Source organism: Ambystoma mexicanum, chromosome 2p, assembly GCF_040938575.1.
Source record: "Ambystoma mexicanum isolate Mex_15411 chromosome 2p, UKY_AmexF1_1, whole genome shotgun sequence".
Lineage (NCBI taxonomy): Eukaryota > Metazoa > Chordata > Amphibia > Caudata > Ambystomatidae > Ambystoma > Ambystoma mexicanum.
The window spans coordinates 557,194,162-557,200,161 of record NC_090923.1 but is presented as its reverse complement, the minus strand read 5'-3'; positions in this window follow the sequence as shown (position 1 = coordinate 557,200,161).

Here is a 6,000-nt window from a genome sequence, read left to right as displayed (position 1 = left end):
TTCTTATTCTGAGCCTGGGTGATCCAGGGAGTATTATTTAGAGCTTTCATCTCTGCCCTAAACTTCTTGCATTCTTCAACCAGCTTTTTATTATACCTGGGTTTTGGGAAGAAGTCAGGCTTACCCCTACCCTTCTACACCTGCTGGTATTCGGTTAGAAGGGGCACATAGTTTGAGGTCACATCGTTTAGTTCCACTAACTTTCTAAAATTCATCCCCATATCTAACACATCCATTGGCTCCATGCATAGTCCATTTCTACCTTGGGAGACCTGAACATCCAAATGCTTTCCTTTCCGCTTTCCCCTAGTGGGGCCAGACCAGCTAAGCTTCAAGAGCCTGTGACCGCTAGCTGTCATTTCAACTACCTCCAAGGAGTTTGTGCGTCTCTGGACATTGTCTGACACAAAGAAGTAGTCTAGATTGGCCTTAGAGCTTCCAACCTCCCAGATAAATTTAGCGGGGATATCACCCCTCATATTATTATTAAGCATAAGGAGTTCCCTCGCTTCAATCTTCTCGATCCATCTCTGAGCTCACAGCCCTTTAGGAAGGTGCTGCTTACCGGGAAGCTTAGTGGGGGGAATCTTCTAGCTCGATGCATCTGATGTTAAGGACTCCACAAAGTATAATAAAGGGATTGGCAAAGTCTACACGGCCTGATCGATCAGATCTAATACACAGGTCATAAATTCGTCAGGACCGACCTTTGCCAGGTTCCAATACAAATTAAGGAGAATCAGAATAGAGTCAAGGGCAGCTTTATCATGGACTACTGACACCACCAACATTTGAGTCCATGGGTTCGTAGAGTAGTGGTTTAGGATTTTCATTCTATGGCCCATTTCTATTAACGTTAAAAGACCAGAGAATGGTCTTCACTTTGGGCGCTTAATCGCAAGATTTAAGCATGGGAAGTAATCCACACAGATCGGCACCCCTCTCAACCATGTTTCTTGGAAATGCTGTCAAGTTGTGTTCCTCATTGTTGAAGAGGTGGGGAAATCCTCTTGTGTTACATGAGCCAATTTTAAGGTGGTATTTGCCATCCGTGGCATTGCGCTATTCATTATGTACATGGGCAAAAGCATTCTGGATCCATGACCAGCCTTCTTCCTTTTGTTTCCCGGAACGTGGGTTTCCACATATTCGACCCTCCTATAATCCATTTTGAGTCTCGAGAACGTGAATTTCAAGGGGCCAACCTTCCTATGAGAATTGCTTAGACCATGAGACCTGGATGATCTACCTTGCTTTGGAGAGTCAAAGGTCAGAGGCAACTTGCTGGGCCATTCAATTTTCGCTCTCGGCTCTGCCGGTTACTTGACTCTTATCTTCGGTTCCGACGCCCAGACAGCCTCCTGCCCATTAAGTTCCTACTTTAGCTCAAACCTTAATGGCAGGAACATATTGGCTGCCTACATAGTGCTTTTTTCATTAGGCTTGTTTTTAAGGGCAGAAATACCCAGTCCATCCTTGATTCTTTCACAAATTCGACCATTAAGATGTCATCTGTAGTTATTGTGCGTAGATTTGGGATATCATCAAGGAGAGTCATAACATCATCAAGGAGAGGTATAACATTTCTCCTATTAAGTATCAAGCCATCATTCACCTTTAATCGACGCTCCAAAATATGGTTATTGGCTCTGCTTCCTTGCGCTTTGTTTTGTTGGCTTGACTTCTGGCAAAAACAGTATGTGCTTCAACTGGGTGTGAGACTAGAGGTTCTTTTTGATGCACTTTTTTTTCTGCGCCCATTCTTTTTTGGGCCAGGGTTTGAAACGACATCTTGAGAGATGGCAGGGTGAATGGGGCATTGGATGGCTTGTCTGTTTGAGGAGATCGCTCATTGATCCTGCAGGGTACTCCCTGGTACAGATCTTGGTTCCTTTCCAATTCCTCATTTGTAGATTTGATAGAATACGTGGAAAATTCCAGGGGGACGATCACTTCTTTCTCATCAGTCAGACCACTAAATAGCCTTTCTTCTCTCAAGGAGGACTTTTCAGCCAGCTTGTTTTCCTCTATTTTTTTTTCCCCGGGGCACAGCTGTGCTAATGCTAATCGGTTTTCAGGGGGCAATTGGCTCGCCAGTTTTGATGCTGGTGGCAGAGTTTTCAGATTCCGTACAAAGGGTCTAGCAGCATTTGATTTCGTCCTTTTTGTAGGTGGCATGTTTTTTTTATTTTTCTCTGGTGAAGGGGTAATTCTGGTCGAGTTGGATTATCTTTTTTCTCAAAGGTGGCAAAGGTTGCATCCGAGCCATTTGTGGTTCCCTTCTTGACTCCTGGGTCTGCTAAGTGCGGCACCTCGTCTGAATTCTGGTGAGGATCGTCTAGAGCCATCACTTCGGTGGCTGGTATGTAGATGGAATTTACAGGAATTGCCTCCTGCGATTCTAGTACAGGTTCTAGATACATCCATCCCACAGAGTGCAGCGGATCTTATTTTTCTCTGCAGCAGTCAGGTTTTTCCAGATTCCTTTGCAGCCTTTGACAAGCCTTCGTAATATACGCTCGGTTTCAGGTCTTTCAGGAGTTGAGCTCGGATTTTACATCCAGCGGCCCTGTTTTCTGGCCCCTGTTCGCATGGGTCTTTAACACTCGCTCCCATTTTCTTTTCCGAGTTATTCCGTACTCTGATCCACTTTCGTGAATCCAGAATAGCCTCCATCAGTACTGATTTGTCAGTAAGCTCTGCGCGGGCTATGTCACAGAGACGATTATGCCATAAGCTTGACTGTCCAGCTTCATGATTAAGTCTGCTTTGGACTGTCGAAGTAAATGCTTCCAGAAAGATCAACTTCGAATGCACCATTGCTAGGAGGGTGGCCTGATCCTTGAAGTCCTCATTGATGGATTTGTAGAGTTTTATGAAGGGTGACAATGAGATTGTCAGCGCTGACATGATCATGCTTTTTATTTGAGCGAGCCCAGGGCCCTGTTATTGAGCTGGACTACCTGGGGAGAAAACGGAGTCATTCAGGCTCGTTGCGGAGGAGGAGAATACAGAGTTTGATGAAGTTACGGAGGACAGAAAAGAGCATCTTTGGGATGTTCTCCCCCCATCTAGGTTAGTTAGGGGGGGTTCAGTAGCAGAGCAGGGGTTCGACACTCTGGGCATCTCAATAGACCATCTTTTTTCCCCTTCTTCCCCATTCACCCCCAATTTCCCTGCCAAACCATTAGCTGGGGGTGAAGTAACTGGGTTTCAGTGCTCCAACCGCCTCTGCCCCGATTAGGGTTCTGTTGGTGTACTGCGATCTAATATAGCCCGATTTGTTGTTTTCCATTTGGTTTTGTTGTTCAGTGAAGCTTGGATGCAAGCAATGTCATGCGACAATCTGGAAGCCAGCATTGAAATCGACATAGAAACTTTGTCTCTGCTTCTCTCTTTCGATGTAGAGTCTAACTGGTCCGTGCTCAGGTGAGTGGGGGGGAGCAGGGGAAGTTGTTGGTACCAGCTGTTTCATTCAGTTTAGTCTCTCCAAACTCGCCCCCTCCAGGCTCCCAGATCGGTTGTCGGGACTGACCTTCCACCTCTAGCATCTCGTTGTTAGTTATATCCAATGGGGTGGTAGTGGACTGTGTAATTAATACAGAAGTCAGGGGCTTGTTAAGAGGCATTGTGGGAGGCAAGGCTTACCTTCAAAACAGGGACTGAGACTGGTACAGGCTCCAGCAGCCGAGGTGTAAGGGTTTGAGATGAAGATGAGCCAAGGGTCTTCAGTTGCTGTCGGGTTCGAGTTGCGGGTGGCTCCGCCTCGATTCTTTCCTTTCCCTTCTTCTCACAAGTTCCAGTTCGATTTCGGATAGATTTCAGTGAGGTAGGAGTACTAGGGAGGTCACAGCCACCCTCTGCCACTAACTGCCAACAACTGCAGAAGACTCTGCAGCAGACTCTTTTGTTTGTTTGGCTTTCAAAATCATCCTTATTTTACCACAAAAAATCTACATGGGCCCCCGGAGGTGGAAGGCCCAGGGGCATAAGATGGGAGGTGGGAATTGCAGGGGAAGCGAACATGGGCAGCACCTTCAAGGTGCTTGCCCATTGGCATCCAGGTGAGTAGGGTGGGCCACCAGGCTCCTGGGACAAAAGGGTCCCAGACTTCTGGGTGTCCCAGCCAGCGAGAAGGTAACAGGGGAAGGTGACACCCGCCTGTCAAACAGGTAGTCCCTGCCCCTGACACTCGCATGAAAGGCCCCCCTCCCATCCAAACAGACTTGGGGACAAAGGGCTTTGATATTTCAAAGGGGGCTACCAGCCCTTAGGCCAATGTTGGCCTATATCTGACGAGGGCAAGGTAGCCCCCATTCATCTTTCCCCTCTCCCCAGCATTGCAGAAGCAGTGCTCGCCGCGGTCCTCTCAAGCGAGAGGTGAAAAGAAGTCAAAACCCCTTCTTTGCAACCTAGACGGAATTTGGAAAATACATCCGACAGCGCAGCAGAGAAGCCCGGCACATTGTATCTGAGACCCAGTTGAGCAGGCAGGGTACTGAAGAAGACTGCCGGCTGTGGGCGTGGGTTTTGAGCACTGCACCTCAACAGCAGGAGGAAAGGGTCCGCTGGGCAACGCGTTCCGCAGCCCAGAAACAGATCAATCCAGCTAAAAAGCGGAACCTGGACAGCAAATCAATTCGTAAAAGCCCAGTGGGTCAGAGCCCACGGAGCAGGGACGGCTGTTCCAACACCGCAGGCATCCAAAGAGCTGCGGAGAAGGCAGAAGCAACCAAAGCGGGCCAGGTATTGACTTTGGCTCCCCCCCTCCAGCTCAGAAGGACGCACCGCCCGAACGTCAGCAGGGAACCGGAAGGCAACAAAAGATCATCCGCCAAGTGGAGCTCGCAGGGGAACAAAGCGGAATCTCTCCTTCCCAAAGGGGGAAATAAACCCTGTTCTCTTAAGGACAGCGGATCGCATGCAAATTGAAATTGGAAGCAGGACGGCAGAGAGCAAAGGCAAAGGGTGAATCACGGCTGGGTTTGGGACAGCAAGCAGTTTGGGAATAACCGCCAAACAATACCTACTTGGGGTCACAATAAGAAGCAAGCAAAATTAAAGTGCGGAAAGGCACTGTGGGGGAGTAACCTCTTTCCGCACAGCTACGGAACACACAACATGGTCAGCTAGACTGGCATACGCCCGACAACACTGCTAGTTGGAAAACACAGACCTGCTCGGCGGCCCTGCTGAGGGTCCTGAATTGGCCCAAAAACAACAGTCGGAGACAACGTGCCAGAAACCTGACAAGAGCTTGTAAGAATGTGCGGACACCGCCGCACTAAGGTCACTGCTCAGACCACAGCGGAGAGCTGCCAGAGATAGGCAGTAGAGGAAGCAGCCACAGGAATAAAACCAATTCTATACTGACAGATCAAAGTCAGGCCTGTGTGAAGCAGGAAATAGACAGCAGCCCCAAACTAGGGCAAAGTGTTACAAGACACACCGAAGGAGCATTTCGTGCAGAGGCTCTACAGTTGGGATAGGAATCCAGGATGACAGACACACTCACCCTAAAGGAAAAGTTGCTCCTGGAATGGGCAAAGGGGGCAGAAGCAGCCCAGGGCATGGATGTGGTCAAGAGGAAGATGGCTGAAATAACAGCAGCCAGCTTGGAATCTGATGCAGATGAAGCGACAGAAAGAGAGGCCAGTGAGGAAGATGACCAAGTCCATCAAGAAGCGCAGGCGAAGAGGAAACTGAGCCAAGATGTCCGCAGCATGCCAGCCACATCAGATGTCCACTCAGGCAGAAAAAGAAAAAGTAGGTATTGTCCAGAATGACTTGGGGCCAATTTTAGAGAAATTTTAAAATGGCATAAAGAAGGGGGCACTGGGAAAAAGAAGAAAAGGCACAGGGAAGACTCTAGCAGCTCTAGCAGTGAAAGGGAAAGTTCTGACACAGGGTCGGAAACTGAGAGCGAGGATGACCCAGGCTACGGCAGGGCATGGGTTGGGCCCAGTAGCATCAAGGAAACCCCAGGGCTCAAAATTACCA